Source organism: Denticeps clupeoides, chromosome 12, assembly GCF_900700375.1.
Source record: "Denticeps clupeoides chromosome 12, fDenClu1.1, whole genome shotgun sequence".
NCBI lineage: Eukaryota > Metazoa > Chordata > Actinopteri > Clupeiformes > Denticipitidae > Denticeps > Denticeps clupeoides.
The window spans coordinates 8,255,232-8,270,753 of NC_041718.1; the positions used below are offsets into that span (position 1 = coordinate 8,255,232).

At 40.3% G+C, this 15,522-nt stretch overlaps 1 protein-coding gene across 3 annotated transcripts in view; it reads right to left on the reverse strand.

Moving 5' to 3' along the window:
- Positions 1-15,522, reverse strand: part of dlgap4b (discs, large (Drosophila) homolog-associated protein 4b) — a 112,271-nt gene that overhangs the window by 37,008 nt on the left and 59,741 nt on the right. For all 3 annotated transcript variants that reach the window (XM_028998405.1, XM_028998406.1, XM_028998404.1), the window contains exon 3: positions 2,419-2,463. The gene's annotated coding sequence lies outside the window, so the exon portion shown is untranslated. The remainder of the gene's footprint in view (positions 1-2,418; positions 2,464-15,522) is intronic.

The following is a 15,522-nucleotide window of genomic DNA, read 5'->3' on the forward strand; positions in this document are numbered from 1 at the left end:
CTGATGGTACAATGAATAAATGTTATTATGAGCAAATAGAATGAAGGGGAAAGAAGGAGGAAGAGAAGAAACCAGACAACACACTCTGTATTGCCAGACTGGGTGGATATTTCAGGATTTTTCTTTTCCAGAATATATTTTTTTTCTGATTCTTAAAAAAACAGACCCATAAACCACAGAACAGAAAACCATATTTCCTAAAATGCAGAAACACTTCAAATGAAGTGTGTTTGGCATTCATAACTCAGTGGTAGGCAATTTTCACTATCTGTGATTTGCATTACTTTCAGTGAAAAACCCCAGCATGTTAATTCTTCTGTGGTGTTTCTTCCTTCGGTACAGGTTGCAGTTGCTGCATTTTTGGACACCTGGGAAGATTTTCCAGAAAGCAAAGAGGTCTGAGCTTCTCTGTGTCAGATGCAGCATCCCTCAGATATACACAGACATGCAGACAAACATACAGATGTACATACAGAGAGAGAGAGAGAGAGAGCGAGAGAGAGGGAGAGAAAGACGAGGCAGGTGGGGGCTGGATGGCTTTCGGGCCTGTGCATCATTTTTCATGGCTGTTCAGCAGTTTGGAGTCGCTTCATGTTACTGACCTTAAAGGTCAGTACCATAACAGCTGACTGCATTAACATCACCGATTCAGCTTAAAGATGATAAAACGTTCAAAGTTTACATGGCAATCACACTGGTTTATACAGCCTCAACGTTAACACCACTTACTGGTGAATAAGAATAAAACTGATCATGTGGTTTCACAGGTGGAAATATAATGCAGAAATTGATCAGTCATTTGAGGTTGAGGTCATGGGCACTGAGAAAAAAGCTAATTTGAAAGGTTCTGAGCAGGGTGTAAAGAGCTGTGTTGGAGCTTCAGTTCATGTATTGTGAGTTTTATTCCTGGTGGGAGCTACCTTAATGAGAGCCCAAAGCCCCAAAAAGAACATAACACATTCCTTGTAAATGATCACATCACCCAATAAACAACATGACAATGTGAACCTATTTATCCCAGCTAATTTGCTATAGTTGTTATCTGGCATTTTAGCACCAACAAGATTAAAATAACAACATAAATATTAATTTTTATTTTACATCACAGCACATGCCTTGTACATTGTAACGTGTACTTCCAGATACTTCATTTTTGTATTCTCAATATGTATCAGCACACGGATAGCATATAACAGCCATTTGCCAGGGTCAAAAACACACACAGCAAATGCATGAAAGAGGAGGACGAGGTAGTAGATGCAGCTCATTCATTTTAAAAGAGCCAAATCCTCATTTCATTGCGCCTCCACTGGTGGTTGAGCTCTCGTGGTCTTTCTCCCACCCTTCTCCCGTTCCCTGCCTGAGCATCTCTCGTTTTCTGCACTGCACGGGTCCTTGGAGGTAACACAGTAAATAGAGCAGCCTCTTATCTCCTGACTGCAGTGACATCCAGCCCTGCCAGGGCCTCGGCTCAAAGCCATGGCTGGGATCGAGTGCCCTACGGCAGGATGGAAGAGCTGTCAGCCCCCTTTAGATGCGCTGACACTCCTGGGTGTGTCTTCATCGGCACAAGAGGTGAATGCAGCGGCGGGGCTCACCAGTGCCTTCGCAAGCTGCAGCTGGATATCACTGTGTGTGGGCCTTGGTGTTAAGATGCAGTGCAGTCTGTGTTGATCTGCAGTGCGGTGTCATTATGGAAGAAGCTGAAGTGCAGCAGGTTTTAAGAGCACTTTACTCAAATTCCAACTTCTTTCTTTTAGGAAAAGAAAAATTGCCAAAAAATCTTTCATTTTGACTGTGAATGATTCTGATTGGTCTAAAAATGTCACACAATGAGCACAAAGTCTTTCAAAAGAATGAACTGCACAGAAGCCACTGAAAAAAATGATGCATTGTGTTTAAAAGTGTGGTTAGCATACATTATTTTAATCATATTTAATCTTAATTTATAATGATTTATGAATTTGGAAATAGATCCCCTAGGTGATCCAGTAAAAGTCTAATTGTGCCACACTGGAGATGTGACATCACAGATGTTCACTGTCACAGGTACAAACCCCACTTTCTATTATTGTGCAAGTAACTTAACCCTGAGTGTCTTAACAGGGATGGTGTCCAGGGTCACCATCCCTGTAACTACTGATTGTAATTCACTCTGAATAAGGGTGTCCTTATCAAGATATGATAAGACATTTTATAAAATAAAAAGGAATGAAAAAGATGTTGTTCACGAATTCATGAATTAGGAAAGAGTTGGACATAAGATGATGGTGGAAGAGTGAGCTATTAAAAAATCCAAATAGAAAGCTGTGTTTAAGACAGATTCAGTAAGAGAAATATAGTTGACTTGATCACATTCAAGTCTTTTTATTAGCAATTTGAGCAAAGATTTTTCAATCGTTCTAAAACAAGACTCACATTTGTTGCTCATCCTCTGGGAGTGGCAGTCTAGGTGGGAGTCTCCTGGAAAAAAAGGGGAAAAAAAGATTCATAATAATCCACAAAATTAGGACAACCTTAAAATGCTCATTATTAATGATGAAGAGTTCACAAAGAGTTCACAGTTCACCAAGGATGGCAGCATATTTTTTTGGTACAAATCCTATAAAGCTCTTAACACCTCTTAACATTTTGTGCTGGTACCCTCAGAATGCTTTTGCTGTCTTCAGTTTTTCTTCTATCACACCCACCAAACTAAATGAGGTTTTGTGAAGTAAAAATAAACTTGATGTTCACAGAGCAGAAATATCCTAGAAGAGTTTTTGTAGCCTAGAAAAAACAAGCACTTGAAAGAAATGCTAAGATAAGTGTTTTGAAAATAAAGTAAAAAAAAAAAAAGGTTCTAACATATCCAACATAAATATCAAAAATATCTTTATGGTAAATTTCTCTCTTTAATCAATAGACATAGAAGATGACTATTGTGAAATATAAGCTTCATCGTACAGCAAGACTTCAAGTGTATTACTGTGATCATAAAACCACTGGTATTTCTATGAGTATCGCAGTGCCACATCCTCCTGTGCTGGTAGGTGAAGGATCCACCCACGGGCAGTGGTGGTCTAGTGGTTAAGGAAGCAGCCCCGTAGTCAGAAGGTTGCCGGTTCGAATCCCGATCCGCCAAGTTACCACTGAGGTGCCACCGAGCAAAGCACACATGTTGCTCCCCGGGCGCCTGTCATGGCTGCCTACTGCTTGCTCAGGGTGATGGGTTAAATGCAGAGGACAAATTTCACTCTGTGCACCGTGTGCTGTGCTTCTGTGTATCACAAGTGACAATTTCTTCACTTTATACTTTATATAAAATCATCTATTGATCTGTTGTTATTAACTATTTAATGGCTATATGAAAAACAACAACAAAAAAAACTGAACTAAAGGCATTTGACATATATACGGTTCTCAGACGAAGCAAATTCAAATTCAAATTCAAATTTTATTTGTCACATACACAGTCATACACGGTATGATGTGCAGTGAAATGCTTTCTGCAACTGCTACAGACCACAGTATTGCAGTTGGATGGCTCTCCAACTACCTTACTGGTTTTCAGTATCTAAAATATAATGTTCCATTTACCTAAAAGTGGGTCAAGTTGTTACAGATTATGGTGATAATAGGGTTATTTAGTAGCCCTTCTTTAAACTATTTGCCAATTGCATTTCATTGTGGTTTTAGACCCCCCCTCATATGTCTATTTTGAGGGAATCACAACTGGGCATGTTGATCAAAGACCATTCTTGATCATCAAGTCTTTTACAGAGAGCTTGGTCAAAACTTTCTATTTAGGAATCAAGGGGTGTTGCACTATGGAGATATTTTATTCATGCCTGCCCATGCCCAGGCATTGAACTATTTTTGAAATTGTTTATCTGTCATCCCACAGATTCATCACAAACTGTAAATCCTTTACTCATTCCCAGGTAGGATAAACATTGGCAAATTGCAGATGCAGGCACCGGTATATCTTACCAGGCTATTTGTGGTCTGCGCCCATCCAACTCATGTACAAATACTGAGGCATAGAGCGTTGGACCTTCAGCTCTGCAGCCACAGGACTTTTTATCTGCTGTCTATACTGTTTTAAAACTCCAGGAACTGGTGTCCTTGATAAATTCCCAATACATTTTCCATGACAGAATTTTTGCATTTTCTAGACACTCTACCTCTACTGTAGACTCTTTTTAAAATAATATTTATAACCTGAGCCATTCCCTCTACACCAAACATAACTTGACATAAGCCTTTTAAAAGATGGCCATTGATCCCACATCAACCTGACCCAGAGAACATAGAGAGTACAGTAAGCATTACTACAAACAGCTCCCAATGTATCCATGGCAGCTACGAGTTTATTAGATGAAGGGAACAGAGGTAATTAAGAACCGAATGCAGCAGATCAGCGATTAGATAGATAAACGCTTCTAATCTTGCATGAGGAGAAAAATGCTGGTGTTCCAGTGTCACATTTCATCATCCCACATCATAAATAAGCTTAATTAAAACATTGGTACAAAAATTATATGGAGGCCACAGTGACCAAAATAAATTAATCAGAAAATTAATGACAAGCCAGAAGTTTTTTTTCAATTTAGCTAGCTACTGCAGGAGGATTGAATTTCAAAAGAAAATGTCTATAATTGAGTTTTAAATAAAAATAGCACACACTCACACATAGCATATACAGTAACATGCTTAATGAAAATAACTGAGAACAAAAGGAAAAGGAACACACATACACACACTTATGTGCAAGGAAAGATTAATGAATGGTGGTTTAAGGAGAACAGAATTGAATAACTGTTCTGTCAGAATCTTTTCCATTCGTATCCTGCCTGGCCTGGAAACAGGAAACAGAGAGTGATTAGCGATCAGGAAAAGTGAACAAGGCCATTTGATTGTAATTACTATTTGTGTATCAAGTATCAAATATTATGTCCATCTCAATACAAATACAGCTTATTTGAATTGTGCTTTCTTTGCTTTATATATTTTTAATATATTTTTAGCCAGAGGTAGGCTGAGAATTGTGTTAATTTTTGTAGTGGGTGAACTCTATAAAAACGTACATACAGTGCATCTGTATTCACAGTGTCCACATTTTGTTATGTTACAGCCTTATTCCAAAATGGATTAAATAATTTTAAATGATTTTCTCAGAATTCTGCTGACAACACCCCATAATGACAATGGGAAAAATCTTATTTGAGGTTTTGGCAAATGATAAAAAAGTAAATCTAACAAAGCACATGCATGTAATTATTCACAGCCAACAGGGGGCAAGTGGGCGACCACACGGATGTTGATCAGGATGTGGACAAGGAAGCAGTAGGCTCCCTCCGTAAATTCTAAGCGCCATCTTGGATCGCCACCTGCTTATTCGTGGTTCGTTCTATCTGTTAATGCTGGCCTTTTCTCTCCCAATCCAAGATCCAAGACAACCGTTTTTTGCCCTCGACTACCCCATTTTAGATTGCATGTACTTCTTTTGACTCAAACATTCCCAATCTTTTTGCATGGACACAAATTACTCTTTGGAACACCCATTTGGACTTGAGACAATGAGCCTGCCTGCCTTTCTCATGGACTGAGAGTGCTTCGGGTGCCTTTTGGCAAACTCCGGGTGCGCTGTTATGTGCCTTTTACTGAGGAGTGGGTTCCATCTGGCCATTCCCATACAGGTCTGATTGTTGGGTTGCTGCAGAGATGTTGTCCTTCTAGAAGGTTCTGCTCTGTCAACAGAGGACCTCTGGAGCTTTGACAGAGTGAAAATCGGGGTTCTTGGTCACCTCCGTGACTAATGCCCTTCCCTTCTGATCACTCAGTTTAGGTGACTGGCCAGCTCTAGGAAGAGTCTTGGATTTGAACTTCATTCACTTATGGATGATGGTGGCCACTGAGCTCATTGGGACCTTCAAAGCAGATTTTTTTTTTCTGTAACCTTCCCCAGATTTGTGCCTTAATTGGTGGTCTCCAATTAAGTTGCAGACACATTTCAAGGAAGATCAGGGGAAACAGGAGGTATCTGAGCTCATTTTTCGGCATCAAGGCAAAGGCTGTGGATACTTATGTACATGTGCATTGTCAGTTTTTTTATTTTTAAGAAATTGTCCACAACCTCAAGTAAAGAGTTTTCATCCAATCCTCACAAATCAGCACAGGGTAGCTCATTACACAACATTACATTCTACATTTAGCAGCTGCTCTTATCCAGAACAATGTACATTCTGTAATTACAGGACCAGTGTTCTGTCTTGTGGTAGAAAAAGAAAACTTAATCTTTTGACTTACAGCTTTAAAATAAATAAAGCCTAATGTCATGTCAGTGGTCACCTGCACTCACTTCACCCAATCACTTGGTTCCAAACTCTAATTTAATTTATGTTCAACATTTGTAACAAAACTGCCACTTCTTATTCAGAAATAAAAATTGACTTATTAAAAGTAAAATGCATACAGTACATATTTAATGTGTAGCAACCACCATCTTATGGAGTGCTATAATATGACACTCAATATAATAATAGAAAATGGCCTCTTCTATCAGACATGTCTTCAAAAGGTCACTCTCTCACTCGCCGACCTCTTATACAAATCCTGGCCTTTGTTAGGATGGTGTAATAAAATGTAATGCTTTTAATCTGTTTCTCTGTTTGCTTTAAACCGGAGACATCTCTACCCCACACACATCGATGCCAAATCAGCTAGGCAATGTCAGCGAAACACAACCGGGTTCGACTCATTTGCCCATTTCCTCTTTCCCTCTATGCCTTCTTTTTATATGATTAGAAACGCTGGTGTGTTTGCTAAATAAGCTACCAATTATCTAGGAACTGATGGATGGGGAGGTGATAAAGAACTTAAGCCTGAAGGAAACAACAACAGATTCTTCTCTTTCCAGCAGGGATGGAGAGGAAGAGGAAACAAGACACCATGGCTCTGTGATGACAGTGACATCATCGAGTCTGGTTGCTGCTTTGTTATGTAAAATTAGACAGTCTTCCTCCAGTTCATCTCGACACATACAGCCTCTATTAGGTAACAGGAAGTGTGTGTGTGTGTGTGTGTGTGTTTGAGCACATGTGACACGCTTGCTGTAAACATGCTGGCACTGGCACAGCTGTCTTGTTGAAAGCTGCAGGGTGGCTTTTCTTGTTGGGTCTCTGCCAGATTGCTTTTTTTCCTGAATGCTGTTATATTACAGAACCATTGACTGCTCAGTGTGTCTGTGCGTGCATGTTTTTTTTTTTTTTCACTTTGGCCATGTCTCCACCGAAATTCCTGCTGATGTATGAGCTACACCAGCGGTACATTGGCCTATTAAACTGAGCCGTGCTTCACAGTTCCCCTGGTGTTCATGCAGAAGCCCATCAGTGCTGGTTCACGTTTACAGAAGAGCAAGGCAGAAAAAGGCCACAGAGCAAGACCCCTGGGGGGCACTTGTTTAGAGCAATGAAAGGATGGAGGAGGGCGAGAGGGCTCTCATTCAGTGGTGCGGCCACACAAGCACCAGTGACGCATGGCGCTTTCTAAACCATCGCTGATTGTGGCAGAGGCTTTTTTAACGGCCACCTTTAGCCTTAATTCAGTTATTTTGCCTGAGCGTGAGTGAGCAAAGCGATGAGAGACAGAGATGGTTAATAATTTTCACTGTCTCCATCTCTTGCTCTCTCTTGCTCTATTATATACTGTTATTTAATGTGCATTGGAAACACATTTGCAATTGGAGGACAGCTGCTGCTTGGAGAAAATTACACCTCAAAACGATTTGTCGCTCATGGTTCTCTCATTCTGTCAGAACAGCACCCTGCAGGCCAGTCAGGAATAGCACATGGACTAAATTTAGCAATTGTCATTTAGAAACATGTTTGTTTTTCCTGATTGTTTTGTCCAGTAAAATACTTCAAAAATCCAGTCCAGATGTCGTTAATATTGTAAATGACTACGATAGCTGGAAGAGACCCAATATTAGTAACACTTAAGCTTGAGTTCCAGTGGAATTCTGTTACTAAGGCTTATTGATTACTAGGGATGCAGGTGATAGTGGAGTTATTGGTGCCGGCTCCAAAACCAGGTTAATGTAGAGGGTTGCATCAGGAAATGCATCAGGTGTAAAAACTTAGCCGGGTCCCTTGTGTGGACCCCCTAATGGGTGCAGCCAAAGGAAAGAGAAGAATCCATGTACTGCAAATTACTGTGGTCACGTATGCCGTATTCCCGCATGCCATATTTCTCTTTAATCCCTGACTGACAATCTCTCAAAATGTCTATTAGATAGTGTTCACAAATAACTGTAAACACAGTACCCATGTTTGGACCCACAAAGCCCTTGTATTTTAATGTTGATCGGTGAAGACACTATGAAGTACAATGTTTTAAGGAAAGTCAGATAAAAGGAGTGAAGCTGCCACTGTGCATGTGGAGTGGGATGTATTACCAGATATAATAGAGGCCTTTTGTTCTAGTCAAAATACTCAGCAAGTTCTGTCTCCACCTGTAGCCCCAAGAAATAGATCCCGATCCGCCAAGGTGCCACTGAGGTGCACAGTTTTCAAATCTTTCTTGTAAAATACATGCTCCATAGTACAAAGTACAATACTTTGTGTTCCGTGAATTGGGGTGTTTGGATGTTTCAGACATTGAAGGGAAACTGTCCATTTTGTCCAATTAAATAAATTGATTTCAGGTTTTCAGACTACATTCAGAAAGGTCAAGATGTCAAAGAAAATGTTGTTTATGTGGAATTATGGTCAATTAGATTGATAAAACCTGCCAGTGAGGAACCATACTGTACTTGTAATGGCTAGAAGTCCCTAAAGCTGAAAATTCTGGATTGATAGAACTGTTTGCACATTTCAGCTTTCACCCCAGAGAGCATGGTTTTGATTTTAATGAGTTTCTGTGTTGATACAGACTGTAATCCTTCATTTTGACTTCACAAAGGTGGCACCCAAATATGCCTCAAAGAATGTTTAAAAAACCAAATACTGAATTTTTAAATAAGTGTGTCATAAGTTCCCTAGGGAGAGCCTCTCCATGGGCTGTATGAATGCTTTTTACTTTGTGTCTCATGTAAAAGTACATAGCTGATGATTTGTTCATATTCTGCTAATTCCATTTGCTCTGGCATACAGTCTCCAAAACAAGGCAAGTCACACTACATGACCTTTCATGACATTTAAAGGGTAATCAAAAATGTTTCAGAATAAATGTGAATAGGTCATAGGTATTAAGAAAAGACAAGCACCTTGTTCAAAACAGTGCTGAGGTCCGGTCTATAAATGAAGTGTGTGCATCAATGTAAATGCACTGTAATTTCTGTAGACACCGTGTGAACAGGAGCAGAAGAACAAATTTGGATTAAAGCATGCTTCATATTGCTTGGAGGAGATCCCCCACAAATGTACCACATTGAACCTTCCCAGCAATCGTCCTAATTAAATCAAATTTGGTATTATTAATATATGTATTAGTTTTGTGTTAATGTAATTTAAGTTATAATTACACACTAAATCTGTTACAGCACAATGCAAATACAGCATAAAAAAGTTTGTGATGTATACCAAACTGACTGTTTCTTGCATATCATCAAGACAATTCAATTCTCAATTCATAGCAAAATATTGGTCAAAACCAATTATGCATCACCACAACCTGAATCCCCATTAAGATTCCCAGTTGCCAGATGCTAGTCATGCTTGTCAGTGCTGGCCTATATACAGTTTTCCACTATTGAGACTACAGGGGCAGCTGGGGCTGAAAGCATGACACTTAACTAATGTGATTGCTCCCAACCAACCAAATGTAATTATGCAATGTACAATTCCACACTGACTAACTTTACCATGTGGCTTACAAAAAAATGCAAAATATCAACAGCTACATCCCCACGGATGGCTTCTTGGCTTACTTCCTCGTCATCATTAGGTATGATGCAGTTTTCGGTAAAACAGCCTATCCCCTACTGGGTGAGGGGTGATTGAAGACACCAGAACATCTGGTGAGGATTTCTTAGCGACAGATTGCACTTTTCTTACCCGCAGACCAACCTGTTGACTCAGAACGATTACTGCATAGAGGAACGTGCTCTGTAGAATCCGAAGAACATCACAGGTGCTTCTGTCAACCCTTCACCTACATGCTTACTTGGAACTCACTGGAGTTTGAAACACTCATCTGAAGCATGCTTTCTGACAACATATTTTGACAGACAAATAAGTGTCTCTAGTGTGTGCGAACCTTTTTGTCCCTATCTCCACTTCCTCGTTCCCAAAGCAGATTTCTTGATGTTGATTCTAATGATGTTTTTTTTTTTCTTGATGTTTTTGTATCCCGCCGGTGCCTGGGTCCTCCCCTTTCCTTTGTGTCATGACAGTCACCTCACTTATGAAGGTCTGTTTAAATGAAAAGCCAGATCTGTTTGGCAAATGGACCTGCTTGAATATAAAACATATATTATGTTGAGGACACAGGCGTATGCCATGAAAATGTGAAGTCTGCTTCCAGATATTTGGTGGACAGCACATAATAAGGTAAACAAATGTTTCAGAACCCACCAACCCAATTCTTTTCCGAATATAAAAGAATAACATTATTAATTACAAACTTTTATTCGCAAACAACAGTTGTAGATTTTTTTGTCTTATTCCCCTTGTTTGACACTGCAATCTACTGTATATAGTCTATATTAGAGCTGTAATTGGCCCTAAAAAATTGGCCAGACCCAACCTGACTTTTATGCTGTGCATTACATTTAAATAAATGAAACAGTCACACAGTTAGCGTTTTCACTGCGCCATTTCCAAATAGTCATGATCCCATGAGCCTTTGTGCTGTACAGCTTTTTAAAAACCCAGCTTTCTTTGTGTACGGTATGAGCACTAGACTATGAAGGAAAGGAAATAAGTGCATTTAAAACATAATCACCAGGTTCTTGCCTTTGTTTCATCTGTCAAGCATCCATTTTCGCATCTCTGACGACGATGGACAAGAATTGCAAATTAAAAATTTCCCTAAAAAACTAACATTTAATAAAACTAATTTGCAACCAATCACCGAAACAAATTTACAAGCAGTGAATCATACAGGAAAGATAGGCACACAAGCTCTCTGGTTCAGCTGACCCGTCTAAAATGATAAAAACTGAATACAAACCCGACCTGGCTCAGGCCAAGATTTACAGCTCTAGTCTAAATAGCCTATAGGATAAGTTTTATGTTACCGGGATTTTCTAAATGAACCCCACAGGGGGTCGCAAACCCCGAGTTGGGAAGCACTGCCCATAAATTAATCTCTTATATCTGATCATGTTTGAAGAGGCGTTAATAATGATCTATATGAAACACAATTCATTAGGATTTTCTGCAATCTTGGGGTAAGGCTCATGGATTTCTCATGGTGGTAACACACACACACACAAACAATTGTTCAATTAGTGTTTGCATTAACCGTCCAGGTTACCCTGTACAATTATATTCCTTCCAAAAGTTTAGGCTACAGAGTTATTAACATCCAATATTCTAGAGAAAGACAGATTACAGATTAAAAATGAGAACTGCCCATGTCTGTCATTTTGCTCCTCCACATGCTGAAAGCAACGACTGATCATCTATTCACTGGACCAGTTCACAGAGACTAAGCAAGACAAATCCAATACAAATCAGATCAGGCAAAAGGCACAGCACACAAATAGACACACACACACACACACACACTTGGCCTAGCAACACAATTAGCCAGTTTTGAGAAAGGATGAAATGAAATAAAGACGTGGATTTATTTGTTTTTTTTTTCCGCCTCCTGGGCTCTTATAAAGAGATTAGAGCTCTTTCTTTCCCAGCAATATCTCTGAGCGGTATCTGAGTAATAAGACAGATCCTCAGCAGCTGCACTGGAGCCGGGGAGACATGGCTGGAGAACGGAGGACAGAGAAGTGGATAAAAGGTTTAAACGTTTAAACCATTGTTGCGCGCTGACAGACATCTAATAAACTCAATACCTTCGAGTGGCGGCTCACCGTGCATTGCCTCGTGCTAGGCCGATTTACTGATGGTAACACAAGTGGGGTATCGAGACAATTGCAATGATTGCCCAGTGGCCCAGTAAGTGAGCGAGTGTGCTGCTAAACAAGGCCTGCAAGGGCCATCGGCTCTCAAGGACCACAACTGAGCTGCTGAGTTAAAAGATGGCATATTAGCGTTGAGCCCATCCATCGCTAAAGGCCCAAAGGATCTATCACATACTGGCTGATCCGTGTGACGCACTCCCGTAGACCTCATCATCCCTTCCATTCTGATTTCGAATCTCAGGGGGTTTTACCCTCGTTTCTCCACAAGAAGGCATGACCAGCCTGCAGTGTCAGTTTCAAATGAGTGTTGACGGTCTTTAGCAGAAAGCTCAGGGGCATCTCGTCATGTAAACACAATTATCGCCAGGATGCTGTAACAAAAAAACACCAGCATGTTGCTGCTAATTTTCAATTATCATTGTGGGTAACCTCTATTGCAAGCGCCAGGCCATATTTATGCCAATTACAATAGGTCTCACCAGTAGCTGCAACACTTCAGGCAACTGCAGCCTGCTGAACATTAAGGATGCTAGATATGCAGTGACAGAAAAATATCCATAATTAGATAACTCACATTGAATTACTAAGATACCACACTTACATATCCAAACACCAAATGATTGCTGACATTGTTGGCTCCAGTCATTGCTAATTTGCCCACAACCCGGGGTCAGAAAAAATCTTCCATGTAATATCTAATCACAACATTTTGCATGGAAGATTTTGTTATCTTACAATTTATGCCACCACTAACCACATATATACGAATTACACAGAAGCAGTGAACAGCCTGTACAGTTAGCAGGACAGAAATTCTATCAGGCTGAAGAAGAGAGAAACAATCATAGACAAAGCCTTCCGGGCTGTGCACAGGACAACTCTAATTCATCTGCTTCTCAAGATCGATGGCTGACAATGATGCTACAAGAGAAAATTGGACTTAGTGAAAGCCTGATGGATGCGCTCTTTCCAAACTGCTCCCTTAGAGCTGCTGTGAACGTGTAGCGCAGAACAAATGTCTTACATTTATTTGTGCCAAATATTTATAAGCAGTGGATGCTTCTATAATATGTTTATCATTACACTGCAATAATTAAAGGGAATAATCAATAGTAAGCTGGAAATTCCTATTTATTTATTCAGTTCAGTTTTATTTATTTCTTCATACACTCACCTGCGTAGACACACGGTACACGAGTGAATGCACAGATTCAATGTGCATATATGTATGCACACAGACACTCTCTCAGACACAAAAACTTATGCAAGCCTATATCAACATACATGCGTGTGCAACTTCTAATCTCTGAACACTTGAACACTACCAGCAGGTAGTTTCTCCTACAGCATGCATTTACCATATCAACATCCTCAAATTGACAATAATAAAAAAAAAACTTTACCTGCATTCACACACTGACAATACACACATACACACACACACTTTGGCATTGACAGGGCAATACTAAATCTGGGTGCAGTGGTTCAATCAGGCAGCAAACTCGGACAGACAATGCAAAAATTATTTATCGTTAGATATTTGATCGTTAGATATTTGATACACACACACAAAAACATATATATATCATGTGTGTATAGTTTTTTTGTAGTGACCAAGACATGCATATTAGCTTGAACTCCCTATAGAGCTCCTTCCAGATCTAATTAATGTAGTATGGGGACTGTAGCTAAGAAAAGATAAATATATGAATACAGATCTAAAGAGATACAGAAATAAATGGCACCCTACTCATTTGCATGGACAGACAAACACAGTTACTACCAAGGTTTATCTAATCATTTATTGGTCTGCGAGAGATCTGGAAAATTAATCACAGATTGATCAGAAAATAAAATGAGTCATGGAATGATGCAGGTAGATTAAAATGAAAAAAAAAAAAAAAAAACCAACAGCTGAAAATCCGCTAAATGGGTTTTTGAGGTCTCTCTTCTCGTAATGATGCTGAAGAATAATAAAATGTCAGTGAAAACTAAAATATCAAAGGAATGGTCAAAATTAGACATCTCACCTTAAAACCTTAAAAATTTTTTCTGAAAAATCTAAAATAAATCAGGAGGACAGGGCTCAGAGGAAGTAACTTTTACACAGAAACATGAAATGATGTCTCTTCATTAGAGGAGCTATAAAAAGAGCAAAGGGGGTCTGTTAATAAAATCATGCAGACTGACCTTATTGAACTCTTTTGTGCCACAATATAAAATACTATGATGGGAACGCAAAGACATTCACATATGACATGATCAGGTATGCATCTATATTACTGAAAACTCACTAATGGACTGAAAGTGAATGACAGTCAATAGAATTCATATTTATGTTAAAATATTGGGCAAAATGTAATATTCTGAGTGTGACTCTACTGTAACGACTCAAATGCAGATTGGACCACCGTGGAAATCAGGTAAAGCGACTCCCATAAATTGACAAGATGGCCACTGTCAGCCGCTCAGTCATTGATTGACATTTGTCAACTCGACTCAGCTCTTGCTTTCTCCTCAACTAAGTAAGACTGTCCTTATCTGACTCATCATCTATCAACTCATCCTTTTGTCCTGTCCCTTCCCTGATCCTTTCCTTTACGTCAACATCTGATGTGATACAGGCGTCTCTTGAGAAGTGGTGGCACTGGCTGCAGAGCTGTGACACCCCTTTTCTGGTCTGGACCAACCATCAGAATCTCATCTAAATCAAGTCATCTAAACAACTCAATCCACAACAGGCAAGGTGGACGGTGTTCTTCAAACAATTTGAACTTCCACCTGTTCTACCGTCCAGGCTCCCGGAATATCAAAGCAGATGCCATATCCTGACAGCACACCCAGATTCTTCCTCCTCTGAGCCTGAACCCATTCTTCTGTTTCACTGGATCTTATGCCCTCTTTGGTGGTCCTTGGAGCCACCCAGACGTCAGATCCTGGCCCTGCCTGTATGTCCCAGAGACCTGTCGCTTTCTGGGGCCACTCCTCTACCCTTTCCAGCCATCTAGGATGCCAACGGACCATCTCCTTCATACACTGGCTGTTCTGGTGGCTGTCGTTGGCAAGGGATGTGCAGGCCTACATGGACCCCTGTGACGTCTGTGCCCGGGCCAAGTCCTCCAACGCTCTGGCTGTCGGTTCCCTTCGTCCCCTGCCTATTCCTCATCGTCCATGGACCAACCTTGCCTTGGACTTCATCCCTAGACTTCCAGAAGCCAATGAAAAGACCACCATAACTTCTCCAAAGCGGTCCACTTGGTCGCCCTGCCCAGCCTTCTTTCCTCTGACACAACTGCCGACCTCCTGCTCCAACACGTTGTTCACCTCCAGGCGTTACCCAGGACATCGTCTCCAATCAGGGACCCCAGTTCGTCTCAGCTGTGTGGAAGGCATTCTGTCGGTACATTGGCTCTACCTGCAGTCTCTCCTCCAGCTATCACCCACAAACCAATGGC